The 26,510-nt window shown below is 37.3% G+C and overlaps 1 pseudogene; it reads left to right on the plus strand.

The window, feature by feature from the left end:
- Nucleotides 1-20,500: 20,500 nt before the first annotated feature.
- LOC149191968 (folate synthesis bifunctional protein, mitochondrial pseudogene) lies at nucleotides 20,501-22,406 on the plus strand (annotated as a pseudogene).
- The last annotated feature ends 4,104 nt before the right edge of the window (nucleotides 22,407-26,510 follow it).

The following is a 26,510-nucleotide window of genomic DNA, read 5'->3' on the forward strand; positions in this document are numbered from 1 at the left end:
CGCTTGGTTCACCATCGCTTTTTCCTGAGATGAGAAATCTAACAGGCTTTGACAAAGGAACCAGTCGACCGTTAAGGATCCTTCCCAATGTGCCCATAACATTGAGAGGGAAAACCGTTCACATGAACGTAATGGTAGTTCAAGGACCCCTGGATTATAATCTACTCCTTGGACGAGACTATATTTATTGCATGGGAGCAATTGTCTCATCACTCTTTAGAGTAATGTGTTTTCCGCACGAAGGAAGAGTGGTCAAGCTCGTAGACCAGCTTTCATTTCCCGGATCACGCATAGCAAATAGTCATATACCATCCCTAAATGGTCTTTTCACACAAGGAATGTCTCATCAATCTCCAGTCCGTCCACCTGCTGAACGCGAGTGATTCGGGGGACATGACTGAAACCCAGGGGGCATGCACACTGGTCTGCTTCGGCAGGAAAACTTCGGGTATAGGGTAGGTTTCCACGAGCGATATATGACTGGACTGTACTCCCGTCCGGGATTGGAAGAGGGGGTTAGACTGGAATAAGATTCTCTTGTCAAAGTTATGTGAGTGGATTGTCTCACCTTTGTCTATTTCGGTAGACATTGCCGGAGAAGTGTTTTGTTTGTGCTGTGAATAGAACAATCTTTGGTAACCTGAAAGAGGTAGACCTTTCCTGATAAAACAAATGTTTTGTTGGAGATTTGAAAGGTGACCTTGAAACTCTGTTTTATACCTGGGGGTATGCAAACCTTTTGGCGTGCAAGCGAAGAACGACTATTTATTTTTTAAATTTGTAGGTCCTCTAACCCTTTAAACTCGTAGGATTGGTCGTTTCCTAACTTGCATAAAGAAAGGATGTGGGGCAAAACTCTAAAAATTGTCGTTTTCATATATGAGACATTCTTATTATGCGACTGGATTAATCAAGCAGTTTTAGCACATAGTTCAAGCTCGTTAAAAAATAAACATAAGTCATGAGCAAATGTTTCCCCCAGTGTTTAAGCTCAATAAAAAAAAATGAACCGATTTCTGGTAAATAACCATCGTGAATGTAGTATTTCAGCCTTTAAAGCCTTGGTCGTGTTCTCATCATCACCTCCACTCTGTATTGGCCGATCATTCACCTCCATTTGATTGTTTACCCCTTTTGAGGAATAGCTGCGAAGAGTGATCTCACTAGCCATCCTTGTAACACTGCCGTGATTGGAAAATTCCAAACCTTACCTGGAATCAGCTGCTACCCAATTTTATCACTCATTCCTCAAAAGACGAGTCTCCTTTAAGCTCTTTTCAACTGACTCATAAAATATGAAAAGATTGCCGAGCCATTGGCCTCTCCAGCTCATTAAAAGGACAGGAAGTGCTATCCCTCCTTTAGATTTTAATCTTTTTGGACCTGAGGGATTATTACACAAAAAGATCGAGCGCTTTTTTTGTTCGGCTCGTTAAAAGTATCGAAAATTCATCCCTTGTGTATTATTTTATACTTTTTCGGACTTAAGGGATTAAATGACGAAAAAGGAATTTTGGAGTTTCCTTTACGTTCCTTTTTAGACTCTCTAAAATTGAAAAGGACCGAGTTATCTTTGTCGTTAAACTCGTTAAAACTAATAGCGACAAACTTGTCCATAGCAGACAAGAACGAGTTTCACTATCGCTAGGCTCGTTAAAACATAGCGATGGGTTTGCCCGAAGGGAAAATTATAGAACAAGCATATGTTATCCTCCTCAAGCTTGACAAAAATAAAGAGGTACTAGTCAGCAATGACTGGGGAAAATTGGGAAGAAAACTTCAAGAAACTTTGTTGGTAGCAAGTCACTCTTGAACATGACACTTTCACTCCGCATCCAAGTCGGGTTGGGTTGTTTCATTCACCGGTCACATCACCATGGTCCCATCACACCATCCACATTTGGGGTTAATGCTACCAATCCATCACGTCAGTGTCGCCAATATGTTCAAGAGAAGTCATTCGGAGAATTCCCCTATGTCTCACCCACTACAATACATTTACACTCCATTCTTTCATGACCGCCACCCTGAACCTTATGTCATCAGATCGTTTTCACCTCCATTAAAATCATTTGCTCCGTTCCGTGTCATTGATGTGGGATTCATTAAGGCCCTCCTATGACGAATCGCTTCTTGTCGACATCAGCTCATTATCCAAGAAGTCGATCTAGGAACACACCATTCAGTACTTTGAAGCTTGCATGCCTCAATGGCAAGTTTCTCACTTCCGGCGACAGGTTTACATCAATGACCTTCGACCAAAATATTTTGCGTGGTGTTCGACGCCAAGTCCTTTATTCACACCACATGAATTGTACTGCAGTACCTTGAGGGTCATTATCATTATCGGTGATTCCTCTCGCACCTGTTAACAACTTATATCATTGGTTGGTATTCAGGCGATGTCTTTCCATGTTCAACTCCAGAACATCTCTCACATGGATCGACTTGTACTTCGAGTGAAGATCGAACGAGATTGAAGACCCCGGATCTAGTTTCATCCATCCGGGCTGCGATATATATTCAGGGAAATAAAGACATCAAATGTACATCATTGCTGCATAGATAATCATCCAATCAAGGGGATGATGGCTCTACCAGAATCATCAGTCTACACTCAGACGATTGTCTGTCCTATGTACATGAAAATGAATTTATAAAGCTGAGCATGGGAATGCCCGCCTCAGCTAGATCATGAAAATATTATGAAGATAATGTATTGTATTGTATATTATTACAGGTCTCCTCTCAGCTTGAAAGAACTTCAGATCCTCATAATAAAGCATTTCACCCGACATCAAAAGATTAACGACCTCATGCTTTAGGGGGCAACTGTTATAGACATTTTTGGGCACTACAACCCCAAGCATGAAATGTCCATAAACCAAGGGCTCCTAAGTCCCTAAAAGTGTTGTTCTAACCCCTAAAGGAACAAGTTCAACTGATTACAGCTTCTCCCAGAAGTTCTCCATGAAAAACTGCTCAAAACTGGTCAAAACAGGATCATTTCAGCTGCTCCATAGGCAAAGTGCGTTGCATCTCACCTAAATACACTGTGTGGGTGTGTTGCATTTCAAAAATCCCTTCTATGGGGTGCGATGGGTGAGAAGTGACAAATGGCAGTGTCATTCCGCGAGGTGGAGAGGCATGGAATCTTCCAGAAACTTCTCATGTGACACATGCCTATCTGAATTCGACCAAGGATGAGTAAGAGATCATCAATCTCCAAGTGGAAGCAAGAACTATCAGAGGGAAGACACTAATCAAATCACAAGCTGACTCATCTCCCTTACAGATATCTATATATGGATCCCTCATCCCAGAGATCCGGAGGCTGGAATTTTGCATATTGTAAGGAATTGTTGTTGGTTTCTTGAGACAACATCATAAGTGTTGGGTGATCTAAGCTTTGTATGAGGTGAAGAAGGGCTTACTTGCTGAGAGGATGATGTTGGGTCAGAACAACTGGTTGTAACTCCCTTGGCTCTTTCTTGTTTATCAATAAAAGCTATTCAAGTTTTCCTCCATACTCTTGTGTCATTTATGTTTTATGCATTTGTATGGTCAATTTACATCTGATCCTAGATTGTTTATGATTATAGATCCATGTTCTTGTATAGTGTCATGCTACTGTGATCCTACAGGTACTCTGTGAAGCTGGGCGTACAAGGGAGCAAGTAGCGAAAGGCTATCAAGAGAGAGAAGAATCGAACTAGGAGATTAGCACAAGACAGAGGTTGGTCTTCTTTGTTCTTCTCTCATCTATATTTCATAAAGGAAAAATGAAAGTAGCTTTACTTTGTTTGTTTCTAAGGTAGCTACCACACCTTAGTGGGATAAGCAGTTCTGTGTAGACACTTTTCCCTATAACATACACACCTCTTGGATTCATCCCAAAAACAATCTCGAATGGACTCATCCTAGTACTCACACCAAATGATGCAGCCATATCGCCGTAAAACCCAAATTAATGCAGACCTAAGACTGAGTCTGCTCAATCCCAGGATTTCATTCTATATATATTTATCACTGTCATACAACCAATCAATAGGATGCTCACTGCTATCATTGTTACAGTCACACATAAGTCAATGTCATGCAATCAGTGTTAGTCTTACAACATCAACAAATTGTCAAGGATCTGTCACACAAGGTTTTTGTCACATGTTAAGGTCTTTATCTATCAGTGCTATCGATGAAGCTTCAGATCTATAATCACACCTTGAAGAGAAGAAACTGGTAGAGCCTCCTAATCTGGAGATAAATATCATAGACATCCAAAAGAACTCTTGGTCTTCTCAAGTAATGGTGCTTCTAAGTTTGCTACTAAGGCATGACAACACAAAATTGCACACTGCTTCCTTTCTATTTTCTGATGGGCAATGCACACTCTAAGTAGCCACTTGTGATATTAAAACATTGAGCTCTGAGGTCAATATACTACTCAGACTTATTGAGAAACAAGAGCTGAAGATATTCAATAGATAAAGATGGAGATGGGAGTTTCAGTGGACAATCTGCTTCAAACAATTTCAACTCATGGATTCAAGAATCAATTTCAATTATTATACCTCTATATAATTCGTTCTATGATGAAGGATTCGTGGTAGGAAGAACTTGAAGAAAAAACCTCGTTCCTCATATTTTTGCAAAGATGATAAGATTTAAGAAACGACAAATAAAACACCAGCATTTTTCTAGGGTAAATAATCTTGCAAATTGAAACCCAATGAGACCCTTTATGAAGAAACGAAAAATACCAGAAACCCTTGTATTCTCGTCAGATCTACCAAAAGATTCATATAGAAGTAAGTAATTTCAAAATTCTTCCACAAGAACCCTAGACAAACATATAAGAGCATGTGCCATTGATGAGTGTTGAAGATTTTAAAAGGGGTTCTAGACAGCAGCTAGCACATGTGTCCTAGGAAATCTGCATACAGTGTTTCAATCCTTCTTCAAACAATCAATGGCACTAGTCGATGCCTCTGCGACTCAAATGAAAAAATTGTGAGAAATTACACTCAGGTTTCTTGTAAGGTGTTTTTGCCAATCACCAATCCATCTTCTCTCCAGGCTTGATTCCCCTTTCATCGCGTTCAGCAGTGAACCCTGCGCTTAAACCATTAATGCATTCGTTGAATCCCCTTCAAAGTGTAAAAAGAATAAAACAACAAATCCTCAGACAACCTATTGTGATTCGAGGTAGGCATACAAACTAGAATTCAACAGTTAAATATCCACAGAGACAATGGAAAAAAACTTCCAATTTCATTAATCAATCTATATATACAATACTTGGCCCAATTTTCTACATTAAATTGGCCTCCTATCTATATCATCATGATCTCACACACTTACCTCTCCTCTCCTCTCTACATGCCTTTGAGGCTTATAATTCATATACAAATAAACTCCTAAACCTCAATTTAGTTCAGATACAAACGTCACTCCTAAAATCTTATCCGAGATCGAAAGTATCTTCAAGATCTCCTAAGATTTCTACAGATCCTAAAATGACTCAACAAGACTCCTAGAATCCCATTCTAAATGTACCACCATGGTACAAATTCGATTACATCTGATCTTTACTCATTTATTTCTAAACTACCTCTTAAAACATAGGAAAATAAATATTTACAATGACAAGTCCCATTTGGAAAAATTTCAAGACCCAAGCTTGAGTTATATGTTGGTTGTGGTCTGAGAGAAAAATTCTCCTGCATCAGACTCCCAAAGTAGAAAACATTCATGATCTCCTGATCATGTAATTTCAAATGTTGATGAAAACCTCCAGGATCCCAAACTTTTGTCTGCAACCTTTCATAAGATCTGTTGTACCTTACTACTGCTATTATCCTTAATGCTTCCTTCTTTGATGTTGTTGTTGTCTTTTTCATTCCTCCAGGTTTCCACACTTTATACTGCAGCTTTCCTTTTTCTTTCCCTACAACATTCTTCTCAGTCAATAAGTCTAACAAACTCACTGTTAGCTTTTGCTTATTGTGCGTTCCTTTGAAATGCTTCACCATTAATTTCCATAGCCTGTCAATTTCTTTTTCCAATTCATCGTCCAGCTAACAAATACTATACATTTGTAACTGAACTTCTTCTTTTATAAAAATTTCAGAATTGTTATCTTCTTCAAGTTTAACTTTAACCTGCTGCTAGTTACCTTCACTTTGGAGTTGCTAGATTCTTACTACCACCCTTACATCCTTACCCTCTTGTTGCTTCTTAACTTTTATCTCATCTCCAAACAACCTATGTTCAATATCTTTGATCATAATATCACACTCATTCATTCTATTCATTGTTCCTACAAACAAACTATTGGTTTGTAAATTAAAGCACGCTTCTGTCTCCATGACTATTAGAGACTCTCTGCTACTATCAAGTACTGTTGTAACCATTTCTTTTCTATTGCCATGTTCTCCTAGCAACTTCTCCAACAATTCAATCTCCTCAATCATTTTATCACAATGCTCTTCATTTCCAGCTTCATACTTTATATAGTCACTATTGCTCAGTGATTCACTCTGTAAGAACAAATCCACTTCCTCTATTACTATGTTGTACACAGGAATCAACCACTAATACCGCTAATGATAGCCGATATCGTTCTCAACTATCACAACCCATGAGTTCAACACCAAATCCTTTCATAAGTCTTCAAAAAGCAACCTCCAACTTCATATGAAGTTCCACTTCCAATTTCAGTAGCTCCTTTCTCTAGATTGATGCAAGTCTTCTCACCTTCCTCGACTGGTACTTGCACAAAATATACTTGATGACTCAATTTCGACATATAAGCTTTTCCTATTGTAACAGGTTGTTCAAAAACATCTAGGTCAAACTCTTACCAATTCTCAGCATACTCATACCTTCTTCCATTGTACACAGAATCCCTTCTGCTCTGATACCAAATGATGTCGACTACCGAATCCAAAATAGTTTTTGACTGTAAAACTAATGAATCGCATGTTAATCAGATTATACACATGGATTTCACACTGAAGGTCCCACTTACCTGACCAATCTCCATTGGTCCCACTTTGAGTTTTCTACTCCCCGAGCACTTCAATCTTCACCATTGATCTCGTTTACCCAAATCTAATGGAAATCGTGCAATATCACGCGATAACTAACACGATAGATAGCAGGTCGAGAGAATGCAAGATAAGTGGTTTTTCCGTGCTACGTTTCACCACCTTAGGTTAATCACGCGATTTAGAAAAATACCACTTACCATTTTTTTCCATGCGAGATACCATTTACTATTCTGGAATACTTTCCACGTTCTGTATAATGAAAAAGGGTTAGCACTTAGTCTCCAGACTTGAAATAAAACCCTTAATGTTATTTAACTGATATTTTCAATAAAACACATAAATGGAAGAATAATACCCGGTGAGGGTCTAGAACACAAATACGCAGATTACAAATGAAATTATGCACCAAGAACAACACATACACACCACACTTAGATCAATTATTCAAGCAAATAGGAATTACAGAGTCTTGGCCCTCTCAACTCGATTACATCAATCTATCTGACCTTTGTTTTTTTCCTCTCACTCCCTTTTTTTTCTTTTTTCTTTTTCTATCATTACATTTTTTCCTCTTTAATGGATCAATCCTATTCTAACTACATTGACAACTCAATCTTTATTTTTATCAGTTCAACAGTTAAATCCCTATTCTCAAGCTTTGATACACACCTATCCTAACAACTTATCACCTATTCTAAAATAATATAATGTTCTAATTATTACAATAATTTAAGGAAAAAATAAATTCGAGAGATCCAACACTCTCTACTAAAAATTGATTTGACCACTTAGGTCAATGCAATTCATTTCATGTTAGCCACAACATGTGAACATACAATCACATTGTTGGCTAAGTCTGGATGCTCCTGCATCAGTGAATGTCCAATAGAGCCTATCATTAGTTGGAATGTCGAACACTTACACTTGGTGAATCTTTCATTAAAAGATAAGTGCTTTATGTGTTCCTATGTATTTAGTTTTTTTATGTGTAAATTAATGATTATCATTCTTTCAATGCTAAGCATGCTTATAAGCAATTGCATTGTATATATGTTTGTTTCTTGGCATTTGCATGAGTTATAGTATGGCATGTATTGTCTCTTTATGTTTCTAGTTTTGAAAGAATGTTCACAAAGCTCAAATTTTGGCAAGTAGCGAAGGTTTTATGTGCTCAAGACATGAGAACATTGTAGTTCTATGCCTTGGGTGTGTCACATATTGGTAATCGAGTAGTAATGTGCTTTAGGTGGGTACCTGGACACATTACAATAAACAAGCCACTTGGTTTAATCTTGGGTAAAACATCTACAATGTGTCACTTTAGGGATTCTTGAGAAGAGGTTATAGGATATATCACTTTGGAGTTTCTTAGGTAGAGGTTGTGGCATGTGCAACTTGAGGGATTCTTGGGTATAACCCATTGGATGTGTTTTGAGAGATTCTCGAATAAAGTTAATAAGTCTTTATAACTTTGAGCAATATATTATAAAGCTTCTTAGACATGTCTCTTTAAGCATTCTCAAGTAACATGTCACTTTAAATATTTTTTAGTAAAACCCATAAAATGTGTTACTTTGTAGATTTAAAAAAAAAAACCTATAAAACATAGGTTTTGGAAATTCATATAAAAATTAATAATACTAAACTACAATTAAATTAAATTAGAAATTATATAAAAAAAATTTAAAATTTTTACTTTCAAATATCCTTTTACTTCTTTTTTTAATATTACTTAAAGCAATTACTTCTTTTTTAATATTACTTAAAGCAATTATATATTTAAAATAAATAAATAATTTGAAAAATTGAAAATAATAATAATAATAATATAAAATTTTTAACACTAATTCAAATTCACTAAACAATTATAAACCTTTTATTTAATAATATTATAAATTACATTTTACCTATTTATCCAAAACCTTCTATTTTAATATCTCACTTTTTAGTATACATATATATAAAAGAGGCCACCCACCCACTTAAAACTAATCACGCACATATTTTCACCACAAAGGCATCGTCGAAGGTTTACAAAAGTATAAAACGGACCACATATGCACAAATTATAGGGCTCACTTTTGAATGCTCATTAAACATATAATATTCCCTGCCCCATGCTGCGGAACAGGTGTTATAGTTAGCCTATATAAACACCCTTCTACCGAGCAAACGAATCCAAATTTAATGTGGTTTCAAAGGGATAAATAAAAAATTAATATTATAAAATATATAATGGATTTTTTTCAAAAAATATTATTATTATTATTTTTGTTTATGAGTTTTTTTTGGGAATTTTTGGTTTTTCAATTTATTTAAACGGTTGAAAAAAATCTTAGGTGAACAAATATGTCTCCAAAATGCGATTGAGGTATTAGTTCGCAATTTCAAAAAATAATGAAAATTTTGATTTTGCATAAAAAAATATTTTTTTAATATGAAAAACTTCTCTTGTAGATAATATATATTAAAAGTTACACATTTTAGACTTTCTCAGAGTTGAAAATAATTAATATTATATTGTATTAATGGAGAAATGGTTACATGGATGTAATGTAACTCCGTAAGTTAGGATTAGTTCCTAGGTTGTAGGAGTTTGTTCTCACTTCCCTATTCCTTTGTGATGCATTTATTGATTCATCTTCGATTAATTGATGTGAGTGTGTACGCTCCAGTTTATGCAATCTCTAGGTGCAGCTTCCTCACCTGTGAGCTGCTGGTTAATTTAATTCATTTCTTTTCTTTCCAGTTTTCTAACAAAAAATATCATTAGGACAACAACATAATTCTCCACATATTGCCTTTTTACTCTAAATCAAAATTCACAATACTTATATGAATTTTGAGGGTTATAATTCGATAAAAGAGGAAAAACTTGAAATTTCATCTCCACATTTGACCCAAAAGTGTAACCATATTCATGCTTTCATCCATGAAATTGAAGCAGTAGTGAGGCGCTGCATAACCCCATTCTCTTATATTCTCTGCCCTTCAATCTAACTCTGCTACACATGTCGTAGACTCGATTGCTATTGGTGCATAGATGGGAAAAGAGACAAGATTATTTGAAGAGAACAATAGGCACATAAGTATATAGAAAAATGTAAGAGGTCAAGTGTACGAGAAATGATTTGTTACTAATGGATGAGAAACTTTGCAAGAAGAACGAGGCAGTTCGATTAGAGCGAGTTGTGGAATCCTAAATCTGGGAGGAATCCTTTGCAAGCATTGGAAGTGTGAAGCCCATGGACGAGGAAAAGCACAAGAAGAGTTATTCGAGTATAAGAGTGAACACAGAAATATGTCAATGACAACAAAGCCTGAACATATCAATCAAACTCGACCTGTGAGTTGGGTTGGGAATTGTCAATAGTCAGCCTTGAGGGAGTCAGGTTGTATTGTAATTTGGTGCAGAATGTTGGAGTCTTGGCCCCGACCTCAACAGTCAAAGGTTAGGCTTGGTGTGAAGCTGCAACAGAGTGTGGGTAGAGCTCTCAACTTCTGACCTAGAGTAGAATCCATTGAATCTCGACATGTAAAAAAAACAATGTTGAAACAAAGTAAAGAGCAGACCCTTAAATTATAAAAAAAAAAAAAACATTAATTTTATTTTTTAATAAAATAAAACGAAATAATTTAATAATGTTTATAAATAAATAAATATCGTAAAATCAAATTTCATTTTCAAACTATTCAATAATAAACAACCAAATAAAATTTTACTTTCAATTATTCAATAATAAGTAACCTAACAAAGTTAATTTAATTTTATAAAATTCAAAAGAATGTGAAAAGAGACCAATATCAAGCGGCTCGACAACACCATCTATCCATCATTGTGCTATTCCGACATGTTTTTGATGAATCTTTCAAAATTTGTAAAAGACTATGCATCCTTTAATGTCATTGATGACCATCCTTTAATGTTTATGAAATGTAAAAAAAAGGTGTATCCTAAGAAATTTTTATCATACAGTAAACATCATCAAGACAAATTTACACAATATTTATGCCGCAAGGCATTCCCTCTGAAATGAATTCCCTCCTGGACCACCTGTGTCTTTCTTAACCTTTGATTTAAGGATTAGACGATAGAAATAACCTTGACCGTGGGATTGAAAAACGTTATTAGTTCGTTGCCATTCTCTACCGAAAAAACGATATTAGTTCGTTGCAATTCTCTACCAGAATTATGAATATTCGTCATCATCTCTCGGATCGTTAAAGCTCTGTGTGCCGTATAGCCATGACTGCGTCGCTAGAATGTATTAGTCTCGCTGGAATGTGTCAGTCTTTGGGTTGTAGTCTGGCTGGTGACTGGAAATTCATATACAATTGCTCGGCTTGCGCTGGAACTAGGTCCTGTTCCAAGGCGGGGTGGATTCATCCACTGTCCGGGCCAAGAAGCGTTCCTCAATTCAGACTCCCATTATTGTTGCAGACATGGACATGGGGATGGGGATCGTGGTTGTGAACATTTCTAAAACATATCACATTATTGTTTAGCCACATAAAAAAATAAAAAGTCAAGTATCACAATCCAAAATGAGTAAAAAGAAAATCATCATCCAATAAATAAATAAAATTACAAATTTAAAAATAAGAAAAATAACAAAAGCATATGTGCTTCATTCTTTTAATTATCAAAACATTTGGTATGCATCTTTTATAGAGAAATTATTGATACATTTATTAGAATAAAAATTATTTAAATACTCGTTTCGAATTATTTTTTGTGGCTGATGTAAACTAGTGATGGTATTCTTGTGGGTGAGTGTAAACTAGTGATGGTTTCTCATGGCTCATTAGTGACAATGCAAACTTTGAGAAACAATAATCTGTTAACTTGGAGGAATGATTAGGAGTAACTAGGAAATGAAAGATTTTTAAAAAAAAAGGACCAAAACTTATATTCAAAGTTTTAAATTGTGAGATTAATTCAAATGTTTAAAACTATTTTAATGGTAACAAATTGTTTTTTTAAGAGATTTATACAATATATACATATATGTATGGTTGACATTAAAATATTTTATTTAATATGAATATTAAAATATTTTATCTAATATGGGCATTAAAACATTTCACTTATAAACTATTTTTCTTATATTAAAATTTTATATTTAATTTAAGTTGTTAATATATTTTCAAATGCATATTAATATTACCTAGAATTTTATAGTGAGATATTTTACTTTGATCAAAATTGAATTTTTTTTGTTATCAATAATATATTTTAAATGCTGTATTTCATTTCAATTATATATATATATATATATATATATATATATATATATATATGAATTTTTTTTTCCGAAGAAAAAGTGAACTTTTTATTAAGAAAATAAAAAGTTACATTGCATATGCTGATCATTTCCAATACTGCTGAATGTTTGACCATGCAATCAATCAAAGAACCTGCTTGCTGACTTTTTGTTCCACTGTTTTCAGAGCAAAATTTTGCTGTAGTAATCAGCTGTGTTTGAATACAGCCATGATCAAAAGATGACCTCGCCTAGAGAGGCGGTTCTAGAACATATAAGGAAAACATACATCCATGTCTTTTGGGTCTCCTCAACAGAGAGGAAAACAACCCACAAAAAATATAAAGAGCCATAAGTATCAGATTAGAGAAGTCTGTATGAAAAAGTCTGTGCATGATAAAAGAGAGATAAAAAGATAAACAAAAACAGCAGCTAAAGATTTATGCATATGGCGGCACATCTTATGATAAGACCTGTCCTTGACAGTCTTCCACTATTTTCCACCCTCCCAAAGCTTGCTGCAAACCTTCCTTAGAAAGCTTGTCTGCGGCGTCATTGCTGTCCCTGTAGATATGGCATATAGAGAAAATGTTAAAAGATGATTTTAATACCTGTAGTTCTTCCAGCATGGGTTTCAATATTTGATTTTTACAAGAGCTTTTTCCGTTGACCCAGTTTATAACATTGAGAGAGTCTCCAAAGATCTGAATAGTGAAGGTGTTTCTTTGAATAAGCCAACATAGGAGGAGTCTCAGTGCTGACAGTTCGGCGAAATTATTTGATCCTGACCCCAAACCCACAGAGGCTTTGAGGGAGTGATTTGCATTTAGATGGATGATGATTCCTGCACCTGCTAGGTTGTTTTGAGAGGCTCCGTCAAAGAATGCCCAGGGAATACCTTCTTTGATTTGCACTGTCTTATTTATATTTTGAGGTCTTTTTTCCTCTGGTTCTGGAATAGAAGTGTATATGGAGACCGCTTGAATGGAAATGGCATTAGGCTGGGTTCCCTTATCTTGGAAGATAGTTCTATTTCTAGCGAGCCAAACTCCCCAGCAGATGATGGGCGGATGGGCGGAAGGTTTCTCAAGTTCCCATCCGGATATTGCTGCCACCATTTTGACCATGCCTCGTCCAGATTCCCATTTCCCCATTGAAACTTTTTATCCAACAGTTTTTCTACCTCCCCCCAGATTTTCGAAGTTTTAGAGCAATGTAGAAACAGATGGTTGATTGTTTCCTCTTCATTCTTGCAGAGGGGGCACCTCCCAGGACCATACATGTATCTAGCCTGGAGGATGTCCCAGGTTGGAATTTTCCTTCTGAGAAGGCGCCAGAAGAAGAGTCTGGCCTTTGCTGGACATTTAAGCTTCCAAATGTGTTTTGACCACCACTCTGGTTCTCCCCACCCTTTCCTGGATAGAATGAACGTGTATCCTTCTTTTGGGGAGTAATCTCCAGTTTCTCCATGGGCCAAAATCAGACTGTCCGGATTGTCTTTTATCCTTACATTGGAGCGAACAAGTTCTTGAGTGAAAGAATGTCATTCATTCCACCACCTCTGATCCAGTTGAAGGTCCTCTCCATCTTTCCATGCCTGACTCCATATGCTCGAATGGCCTATCTTTTCCACCTGGTCTAGAGTAAAGATGTTTTTTCCTTCTAAATGCCTGATTAGTTCAGGTGATAAGGCATAGTTTTCGTTGCATCCTATCCAAGGGTCTTTCCCGATCTTCAGGTTCCTTCCATTCCCAATCTTCCATACCAAACCTTGTTCAATTACCCTGAAGGATTCCACCGTTGCCTTCCATATCAGCGAGGCATTCTGCTTGTTCTTATTCGGGTTTCTTATCCAATCCTCCAATGGAACTGGGTCTATATATTTTCTTTTTATCACTCCGGTCCATAAGTTTTCTGTCTTTATAAGTCTCCAACCCAACTTTGCTGCCAAAGATAGACTAAAGTCAGGGAGATTTTTAATCCCCCAACCGCCCCATTCCTTAGACCTTGCCACTTTGTCCCAGCTCACCCATGGTAGCACCGAGTTTTCCTTGGAACCATCCCATAAAAATCTGCTACAAAGTCTTCTGATCTTTTCCATGATACCCTTGGGAACCCACGTTAATGCAGCCCAGTATACTGGTATGGCCAAAAGCACTGATTTTATAAGAGTCAATCGCCCCGCTCTCGAGAGCCATTTGAAACTCCAATGTGAGATCCTAGATTCAATCTTTGCAATCAGCCAGTTCCAATCCTCCTTCTTGTACGCATTTGGTTTTAGCCAGAAGCCTAGGTACTTGAATGGAAGATCCAAAGTACTAGGCTGGAAAGGTAAGACAGATTGAAGCCTTTCCCTCTCCTGGGCTGCTAGACCTGTCATTATCAGCTCGGATTTCCTGAAGTTTATCTGCATTCCTGTTGCTTTCAGAAACAGATCTAAAATAGATTTTAATTCCTTTATTTCAGTTTGCTCAGAATTTGAGAAGATCAAAATATCATCAACAAAAAGGAGATGAGAGATAAATAAATTAGTTGCTACTTCAATACCTTTTACCTTCCCCTCCCTTCTGGCCTTATGGAGCAACTGGCTAAGACCCTCTGCAACTAACAGGAAAAGAAGAGGGGACAGGGGACATCCCTGCCTCAGGCCCCTTTGACCTTTGAAGAAAGGAGTAGTTGCTCCATTGATGAGTATTGCATAACTTACATTCGTGATACAGCCCATTATCCAGCTGATGAAAGCAGGTTTAAAGCCAAGATGAGTTAGAAGCAGCCTGATATATAACCAGTTTATCCTATCATATGCTTTGGATAAATCAATTTTAATAACAACACCCTTCTTGTTCTTCTGTCTCACACTATGCATGACCTCATGAGCAACTCCTATGGCTTCATGAATTTGTCTTCCCGATAAGAAACCAAATTGCTCCATTGATATATGTTGTGACAAGATTGGTTTGATTCTGTTCGCTATCACTTTTGCTATGATTTTGTAGATACTATTGCATAGCGAGATTGGCCTGAAGTCCTCAAAACAATCCGGGACTTCCTTCTTTGGAATGAGGGCTATAAAAGTGGCATTAAAAGGGCTATAGACCTCGCCTTTTTTCCTGGCCTCCTCCACCACTTCTGTGATTTCCGCTCCTATAAGTTCAAAGAAGTGAAGGAAGAGTTCTATGGACCATCCATCTGGTCCAGGGATTTTCTCTTTTGCCATCGATTTTATTGTAGATTCCACTTCCTCCTTTGATACCTCACAATATAGGTCCTCCGCTTCACCCTCCTCCAGGAATCTTGGGAAACATTGAGCAGTCTTTATTACCTCAGCAATAGTGGTCTCTCCTGGGTCTGCAAATAGCTTTTCGAAGTGTCTTTGTCCTAATTCTGACAAGGATTTGAAAGTCTGCACCTCCCTTCCTTCTTCGTTTTTAAGGGCCCATATGGTGTTTGACGATTTCCTCCCTTTGGCATAGTTGTGGAAAAACCTGGTATTTTCATCTCCAGCTTTAAGCCATATTGCTCTACTCTTAAGTCTCCATTCCTCTTCTTGATCCAGAAGAATTTTGATCTTAAGTTTCTCAAGATGAAGAATTTTATCCTTTGAAACCTGCGACAAATAACCATCCTCCTCAATGCTTTCCAGCTTTTTAAGTTCCTCACATATCTTGGTGTAATCCTCTTTCTGGGCTTCTTTTCTTGCCTTTGCCCAGCTTATGGTGGCTCTCTTCAATCTTTTGAGACTTTCCATGAACAGGAAGCCTTTGTCCTCTGGTGCATTGGCTTCCGGATGCTTCCATGTTTGCTTGAAAAGATTGATATAAGACTCCTCTTGTAACCAAGAAGAATTAAATTTGAAAGGAGCAGGGGGCTTAGGAGGGGGGGTGGAGAATTCTAAGTATACAGGGAAGTGATCTGATAGCCCTCCTTCTTCAATCCATTGTCGAAACATAGGAATCCTGACCGCCAACTCATCATTTATGAGAAAACGATCGAGCCTTTTTGCCACTCTAGCCTCCCCTATTCTCCTGTTCCTCCAAGTCGGCTTTAATTTGAGCAAATTTATGTCGATTAGATTGTTGACAGTGAACATATTTAAGAAAAAGTCTGACAATGGGTCTTCCCTGGCCGAAGGACCCCATGCCTCCGCTCTACCAATAGAGAAATTTAAATCCCCTCCCAGCACCAAATTTTTGCCCTTCAAGAAGGATTTTGACATCAGATCATTCCAGAAAGACACCCTATCCTGACAGGGGCCATATACATTGCAGATGGATAGGGGAAAGGCAATCTCCGAGGACTGAACTTCCATTCCCATAGCCTGTTTCGTCCCCCATTGATTGCAGACCTTAATTCTTCCTTCCCTATAGCCTATTGCCAACCCTCCAAAGTGACCTTCTGAATCAATTGTTATGAATCTCCAGCCAGGCAAAAGAGCATTTAAAGCCGTCTCCACTTCAACTCCACTTCCAAGGGTCTCTTGAAGAAAAAGGATGTCTGTTTTTGAGTTAAGAAACATCTCCCGTAAGGCCAGTTTTTTGGGTTTACTGGATAAACCCCTACAGTTCCATGAGGTCAAGATCATTTTATAACCTCTTCCGGGGCCTGCACTGCTCTAAGAGCCCCAGTGATAGACTGTTGTTTTCCATCGGCTACATCAAACTTTGCTTTTATCTGTGCCATGGAGAGGTTGGATTTTCTACCTCTTTTTTTCCTTGATTGACTTTGGGATGTGAGTGGACCAATACCTCCTACAGAGTCGGAAATAATAGGCTTTTGGTCGAGGGAACGAAGATTATAGGGGCAAGAAGGGGGAATGGACGAGGGGCCAGGGTCAAGAGAAACACCTTCACTGTTCAGGTCTAGGGAGGGTAAAGCAGCCGAGATGTCTTCTATACCGGTTCCCTCAATGTTTTCATCATGATTTATTAGGCTATCATTTTTATTTGAAAAAACAAGCTTTTGCGAAGGAGATTGCTCCATACAAACATCCGTAGATACGGAGATATGAACAGGAGGAAAGGATGATTCAAAACACATACCCTTTGCTCCTTCAGATGGCTGAGACGATCCTTCAGGTAGCTGCTCCTTTGTTGGGGCATTCTCCAGGTCCATTTCCTTATCCGCCGAGATGGCCTGAGGAGCCTGATGAGCTATTTCCGTCGGCTGCACTTCCATCTGGGCCACAGTCTCCTTATCAGCATCTTTCTGATCGGTTGGAAGATTATGTCCTTGAGAATGATGGATTGGACTGTGAACTGTCTCCCACTGAGCCGACTCCCTCTGAAAACGCCGCCTTCGCCTTCCCATAGGGCATTCCTTTGCCAGATGCCCGTACTCGTGACATTTGTGGCACCTATAGGGTAGATATTCATAGTCCAAAAGCTGCTCGAACACCATGTCCTTGTATTGCAGGTTTATCTTCTTTGCAAGTCCTTTGCCAGGGTTCAAACTGACTAAAATCCTGGCCATGGCTTTGTTCCGGGTTTTCAGAAAGGACATGTCGGCTTCCAGAAAATTTCCCAATCTATCCCCTATGGCTTTGAAGACTGATTCAGTCCATAGAAACGAAGGCAAACACGGAGCCCTAACCCAGACCGGGTAGACATCCGTTTTCTCACGGACAGCATCAAACAGCGGTGTCCATTTCTTCATGAGAACAGGGATATTCCCAATAACCCAATTCCTTGCAATCACCCAGTCAGCCGCCTCTTTGTTCTCAAACCGAAACATAAACCATCCTTTCGCCAAAGTTGAATCTTCAAAAGCCCTTTCTTGTCCTAACATCCAGTTCTTTTCTCCCCATTCTTGAAGGAAACTAGAGGAAAATTTCTTCCCTCTCGCTCTGCCCACCACCGTGCAGTCTGCCACCTCCAAAGATTCCTCAATGCTCACCTCCATCCCCAAGACCAGGTTCCCTTCCAATTCCTGATCGCCAATGGGTCTTTGTTTTTTCCGTTTCTCACCTCTTTTCTTCCCGCCGGAGTCTTCCTCCCTTGTCTCCCTGTTTTGTTCGGGCGCTTCCAAACTAGGGTTTGTTTGATTTAACCCAGTCTCGGGCCTAAAAGAAAAAGGAAAATCCGCAGACTCCCGGAAGAAATTATCAGGAGAGAGATGAGTTACCTGAAAGCCCGGGTCCTCTGCATGAGTTGCCTTTTGAGGAACTGAGGATGTGACAGTCGCTTCTTCCGGCCGACCTCCATTACCCTTTGGAGGCCCCTGATCTTTCCCGATGGAAGCCCTAGTTAAGGCTGAGACTCTTCCAGCCTTCTTCTCCCCCGTCTGCTCGGCGCTTGTAATAAAATTGACTATGTCCTCTAAACCCCCGGATAGTACTGGCTCCGCAACGGCCGATTTCCCTTTGATGCCATGGCTCGGCTGGCGGAAGCTTGCATGCAGGGTACCCTCGCCTGATTTTGCTGGCTGCTGTGAGATGTGGAAATCTTGATGAAGAAGCGCATTCTCATCATATCCCTGGGTCAGTTGAAGAAAGGATTGATTTATTCTGAGCGATTCTGGCGAGAGGGCTCCAGTTCTGAAAGACCCAGACTCACCAAAATACCGTTCGATGTTTTTTACTGTCGGGTCTTTACCCCAAACCGACAGTATGTCTTCCATCACCGGGTCCAGATCCACGAGCTCATTGGAATTTACCATGGTTACTGTGCGGTTCACAGGGTTGAAACGAAAACAAGATTATCTGCCAGCGCAAGGGTCAAAGAGTTTTTACCCTTGTTCCCAGTTGTCCAACTTAAACCGTAAAATAATACCTCCAGCTGCCCGTTTCTCCTATCGCTGACTTCTGAAAACCCTGTGCGTCGTACACTCGCCCTCCGGTCGACGCTCCCAAGGTAAACCCTAGCCCTGGTTAGTCAGGACCTGGTTCCGGCCAGACCCTCCGCGATCGAAACCTCCGCCGCATCCTATATATATGAATTACACATTTCTCTCTTTGTAAAAAATCACTAAATTATTTTACTTTTAATTCCTTCTTTCTTTGAGTATATATATATATATATATATATATATATATATATATATATATATATATATATATTTTAAAGTTGATATAAATTATGTTACTTAAGATAGACATCAAAATATCAAAATATTTTATTTATGGCAAAGAGTGAATACTTTGCACTATTAACCATTATTGGTTGCACTTTTAACCATTATTCAAGCTACTCCAATGTAACCAAATGTGTATATTCATTTAACCAAAGATGTATATCCATTTCTATTGGATTTTAACTAAAACTAATCAAGTATGTATACTCTAACCAACATTGTTTTTTATTTATAGTTATTTTATTTTTATTTTAAAATGAGTGTAACCAAATGTGTATATTCATTTAACCAAATATGTATATCCATTTCTATTGGATTTTAGCTAAAACTAATCAAGTATGTATACTCTAACCAACATTGTTTTTTATTTATTGTTATTTTATTTTTATTTTAAAATTAACACGTGCCAATTGCACATTGAACATGAATGAAATGACACATTTCTCTCATACTAGGTATTACAAAGCCTTCCCTTATTGTAACTTTCTTAACATCGTCAAACAACCCCATATTTAAGAGTACACGTCTTCCACACCTATTTTTTCAAAATTTATAATCTTTAATCTCTTATAGACTATATGGCTTGTATTAAAATTTTATATTTTATTTAAGTGATTAATATATTTTCAAATACACATTCATATTAGTTAAGATACTACTTAAGATTTTATAATGAGATATTTTACTTGATCAAAATTGAATATTTTTCATTAATTCAAATGTTTAAAACTATTTTAATGATAAAAATTTCATTTTTCAAGAGATTTATATAATATATACATATATGTATAGTTGACATTAAATATTTTATTTAATATGGATATTAAAATATTTTATCTAATATGGGAATTAAAACATTTCATTTATAGACTATTTTTCTTATATTAAAATTTTGTATTTTATTTAAGTTGTTAATATATTTTCAAATACATATTAATATTAATTTTTGGCAATCTCTGTCCTTATATCTTGCAAGTTATTTCAACAAGTGAAGTTGCCAAAATTCTGAGCAATACAAAGAACAAAAAACAAGGAATGTCAAGTGCCCGAGGAAAGCATAATTTTTGGAGAAAGGAAAGATTTTTATTATAGAGATTCAGATTGATAGATTAAATTATGGATATTGGGGGCACAGTGTATGCAATGGGTTTGGCATCTAAAGCTATGGAAAATTGGGTGTTTTTTCCATCGGGTTCCCAAAATGCTGGTAAGTATTCTCCCTCATAATAAATTCATTTCTTTCATTAATTTCCCTTCCATGTGATTTTATTTGTTGGGAATTTGTATATTCTGTATAAGATAGGAACCACTTCCAAGTTTCATTATTGACCAGACAGTAATATCAAGATAAATTTCAAAATTAGAATCTAAGTAATAGAGCCTCTTCCACATGCAGACTTATATCAAATTCATTCTCTATGCTAGAGCCTCTTGCGGTAGGGGTGCACACACACTCTTTCTGTATGTATGTATGCGCTAGACATTAGCATTGAATTTCACATGCACGTTAGGCAGTTGGTCTAAGTTAATGCAAATGGGAAAATAAACCATTTTCATGAATCCTTCATTGAAATAGTTGTCTCTGGGTCTATCTTTTGTAGCTTTGGGGCAGATTTCTTGTTCTTGGGATTCCTTTGCATACTCATTAGCCTCTGAATCTTGCATTGAAGTTCACTCCCCGGTGGAGGTAGTGGTCATTGCTTTGGGCAGCAATGTTGTCAACAAAGTTGAAAATTTCAATAGAGCTTTGAGCATGATGGGGAAAGTTGGTGTCTATATTACAAAGCATGCAAACTTATACGAGATCGCACATGCATATGTAACTGATCAACCTTGCTTCCTTAACTCTTCAATAAGGGAAATCACAAAACTTGGTCTGCATGCTTTGTTGACAGTTCTGAAAGAAATTAAAAAGGGATTAGGCCGAACTGAGGGCATAAGGTATGGGCCTCGGCCTATTGATTTGGAAATTTTATTCTATGGCAAGCTCAAGGTTTCATCAGATACCCCATCAGAATTTGTGGGAGTGACCCTTTGTTCCTACTCCGCTTGTAGACCTTCTTGGATTGGTAGCTGACAACGAAACTGTTGCCTGTTGGCACGCCTTGTCAGAAAGAAATGGCAGCATATTTGAGGCATGGGAGAAACTTGGAGGGGAAGACCTTATGGGACGAGAGGGAATGAAGAGATTTTTGCCCATTGGAAATGAGTTATTGGATTGGTCGAGAAAAACTCATGTCATGGGTGTTTTAAATTTAACACCAGATAGTTTTAGTGATGGAGGATGGTACACGTCTGTAGAGAATGCAGTTGATCAGGTTAGACGGATAATATCTGAAGGAGCGGATATGATTGACATTGGAGCACAGTCAACCAAGCCAACAACATTAAGAATTTCAACAGAGGAGGAATTGTCTTGGATTTTTCCAATTTTAGAAGTAGTTGTGCAGATTCTTGAAGCTGAAGGTAAAATCCTATCAGTAGATACTTTCGATGCTAAAGTTGCATCTGAGGCAATAAGAAATGGAGCTCATGTTGAGAACGATATATTTGGAGGTCATTTGGATCCCAACATGTTTTATACAGTTGCAGATCTCGTTGTCCCTTATATCTTAATGCATATGAGGGGGGAACTGTCAACAATATAGAACGATGAAAATACAACCTATGGGGATGTATGTAAAGAAGTTTATAATGAGTTATGGTTATAGATAAAGAACGCGGAATCGTTTGGTATACCTGCATGGAGAATTATAATAGACCATGGTATTGGTTTCTCTAAGATGCTTGAGCAGAACTTGAAACTTCTTAGGGGTCTAGCAGTTGTTCAACAAGGACTTGCAGCCAACAGTGTGGCTGCATCTCATGGGCCTATTTTAATAGGCCCCCCACTCGAAAAAGGTTTTTGGGAAAAATATTACTACTTCCTACATTGGCAAGGAGAGCCAACATATCTGTCTTCAATCCTATTTCAAGAGGCTCTACATCTTTTTTGAAAATGCCAACCTTGCTTGAACTCTAAACTACCATTCCTGATCCAAAACCTGTGAATTTACCCAATTTCTTTGAAGTTGCACGACATTTTCATTCCATGAAAGGAGATGCTCGTCAATCTTATGGCATCCAAAATGCTTCTACCAACCTGTTTGACCATCTAGCCAGCTGTCTCCAAAGATAAACGCTTTCCAAAGATAAAAGCATTCAAGTCTTTGTTGGTTATAGTCTTGAAATTGTCATAGTTCTGATTTAATTTTGAGTTTGAAATTGGTTTTGTTGTGTCTCATATCACCATCTGTTGCACATAATTAATGTTTAATCTGTTTTGAAGAGGCATTTGCAATATTGAGTTGTTTTGTCATTTCAGGACCAATGAAGGCCTTAAAATGGTTATTGAAATTGTCATGTGCTATCCTTTCCTTAAAGAACATATTTTGAACTCGTCAATACTGCTTGTCTAGAAGTGATGAATGAGGAAAGAATTTGGCAGAGTCCCAGTGCCTTTGCACAACAATATCTTTTAATTTGACATACCTTGGAAGTCTAATTGATAGAATCTGGGGCACGTTTCTAGATATGTTCCAAACTAGATTTTCTTTTGTTTAAGATTTGGTCTTTGGATGTTTGGTACTTGCCATTCGTAGTTATTGAATTACTCATATCCTAAGTATTCAAGAGCAACTAGATAACAATTGAATGGAAAGATTCAGTTAACTGGTCACAGTTGCATGTTTGGAGGAAAATTCAAAGGATATTTGGGGTTTCTAATTCATCTGAAATTGTGCATTGCTAAATATATTAATATTTGGAATTATTGTTGGTACTTTCCATTCTTATTTTTTGAACTTGTCATATCCTAAAAATTTAAGAGCGACTGGATACCGCTCATAGTTTTAAAAACTGGAATCGGGTTTTGAAATTGTCACCTATCTAACCAGGATTTGAATTGGAACCTGAAGGGTTTTTCTACTAGTTTGTTATTTGGGCCTATCTGACCGACTGGTTTGGCCGGTTTCTAGTTTAGACTAGACAGTTTTTAAAACTATGATACTGCTTGAATAGGAAAGTTCAGTGATCAATCATATTTGCATGCTTGGAGGCATATTGTGAGGGAATTTTTGGATTTTCAATGTGTCTGAAACTGTGGATTTCTAAACATAATTTAATTTATTTCAAAACTCCACATGTTAAACTCTAAAAGGTTAATATGATGAACTGTGGAAATCTGCATTCTCAAATATTTGAAATTGTTGCTCATAAGTAGATAAACATTTTTCTTGCAAAGCACTAAGCATTACTTTTAAACTATAGATATGTTGTGGGGCAATGCATTGCTATTATCATCATCTACTGTTCATAACTAATCAGAGGGATATACATGCCATATGTATGTAGTTTGCTCCACTTATAGATATAAGACTCAAAGTGGAGCAAACTGCATACATATGGCATGTATATCCCTCTGATTAGTTATGAACAGTAGATGATGATAATAGCAATGCATTGCCCCATAAAATATCTATAATTTATGGAAGGATATTACCTAGGAGATGCTCCTAGATAATGCATTCTCTTGCTCACGAGTCATTGTTAAATATTTTCTCCAATTTTGGGATTGGTTTTGTAGGTTCTTAAATTTTCTGATATGGTAGGTGGTGAAACATTCGATCCATCCTTTTTTGGGTATGAATATGAAGTTGTATAGGAGCACATTGTTGACGATGATGCATTCTAATCAAAGGACGTAAGCGTTCAAGATCCAAGCCTCATCTACAAATTCTGACTATAGACATGTTAATGATTCTTGTAAAGATAAGAGAGATCTATGTAATCTCTTCCCTTTGTTTTCAATAGCAGAAGAAGAGAGACTTGTTAAGGAGGCAAGGGAAGCCCTATATTGGATTTGACACGAAAATAAAGACAACGGTCAACAAATGATGAAAGCTAGGCTAGGGCACAGTCATTCAAATTTGATTGAGTGGTAGCCTTAATGCTTTGTGTGTTTTTGGTGCTACTTAGAAAGTCACGATATAAGAAGGCAATTAAGCAATCAAGAAGACTAGTGACAAAATCTTCTTCGACTGGCATATCATCATAATTACTTATCAATGGAAAGCGTGTATCTCAAGCAATGAAACTAGGTTCACTTCGTCTTCCACAGTACCACTCATTTGCTTTAGAGGAGATATAAGAAGCAACAAGCAACTTTGATGTGTTCTTATGGGTGAAGACTCGAAGATTTGTTAGAGTTTCAATTGAATATTATGAATTTTGGTCACAAAATCATCTTGTTTTCTTCAGAGTATCAGTTTTTAGCAACCTCTGTCCTTATATCTTTCAAGTTATTTCAACAAGTAAAGTTGCCAAAATTCTGAGCAATACAAAGAGCAGAAAACAAGGAATATCAAGTGCCCGAGGAAAGCATAATCTTTAGAGAAAGGAAAGATTTTTAACACAGATATTTAGATTGATAGATTAAATTATGGATATTGGGGGTGCAATGGATGCAATGGGTTTGGCATCTAAATCTATGGAAACTTGCAATGAAACTGGGTTCACTTCGTCTTCCACAGTACCACTCATTTTCTTTAGAGGAGATAAAAGAAGTAACAAGTAACTTTGATGTGTTCTTATGGGTTAAGGCTCCAAGATTTGTTAGAGTTTCAATTGAATATTATGAGTTTTGGTCACAAAATCGTCTTGTTTTCTTTAGAGTATCAGTTTTTGGCAACCTATGTCCTTATATCTTGTAAGTTATTTCAACAAGTAAAGTTGCCAAAATTCTGAGCAATACAAAGAACAAAAAACAAGGAATGTCAAGTGCCCAAGGAAAGCATAATTTTTGGAGAAAGGAAAGATTTTTAATACAAATATTCAGATTGATAGATTAAATTATGGATATTGGGGGCGCAGTGAATGCGATGGGTTTGGCATCTAAATCTATCGAAACTTGGGTGTTTTTTTAACAAGATGATATTAGATGCTAATGAACAACATTTGTGGGTTGAAAGTGGACCATTATTCCCATCATCTTCAAGCATAGATATTTCATATGAAGACTCAGATAGAAATGTGCGTTTGAGATATAGAATTCCATCAGTAAATGGCACGTTATTATACTTTGCAACAGAGGATGGATCACTTTTAGAGCTCTCAGAATTGCAACATCTTAAGTGGATAAACCAAGGTCAACATCATGGTGATGTTGCAGGTATTGCTAATGTTGGGACCTTGCGATCATAGGTAACATGCATTGTGAGTACAATTGGAGAGTTGTATGAATTTGACATGAAGTCAAGGCCATCATGGAAGAAAAATATTTAGGGTAAACATGAACAAAAAATATTTCTCTGGTACCTTCTAGAGGTTGTACTTTGCATAGTTTGGTTGGAGAAAGTTCAAGGTCACTTTTCTCCTTAGCAAGGATGGTCTGCTGTTAGAGAGATAGTTATTCCAAAGAAAGTGGAAGTGGTTTATGCATATGACACCTAATGATGTTTCTTTTAGTGTGTTGGGGCCTACTTTTATAAATGAAACATTTGGTGCAAAGACATTCTCAATACTTTTGACCACCAAAACAGGGTCAGCATATGAGTACCAACTTACAAAATTATCAAGCGCAGCAAGGGGAGAAGGAATATCGGAGAAATGGATAAATCATGGATATCCATAAGATGCTAAAGTTGCAAGATCTATTCCCAGAGTGTTGCTTCAAGCTAGAAGGCCCTTATTTTTTCTTTGGAGATGGTCAACTAGGGGAGCTTCATTTGTCAGGTATTTTTGGGGAATATGTTGGTTTGTATATGCATAACATGCTTTGAAGAAAAGCATTAGCTAGCTATGAATGGTCGATAATTGATGCACCTGAAAGTGAAGAAGGGAATGCAGGTTATTGCACAGAAGCTCATGGACCCTCAAACTATATTGAAGGAGTCAGGGATGCACTAGATCAAGATTATGCAACTGATTCTGGTAGTTTATAAAAAATAAGAAGAAGAAGAGGACATAATTATCAGAACTCTAGTATTGGTCACAAAACACAAAATCATGATTTACAGTCTGAAATCAATGCAAAATTCCTAACAATTAACAATATTGGCACTCTTTTCTGCATTCATGCAATGCAACC

The sequence above is a fragment of the Pinus tabuliformis genome, chromosome 2_2 (assembly GCF_031772625.1).
Source record: "Pinus tabuliformis cultivar Carrire ecotype Pingquan chromosome 2_2, CPIR1, whole genome shotgun sequence".
Classification (NCBI taxonomy): domain Eukaryota; kingdom Viridiplantae; phylum Streptophyta; class Pinopsida; order Pinales; family Pinaceae; genus Pinus; species Pinus tabuliformis.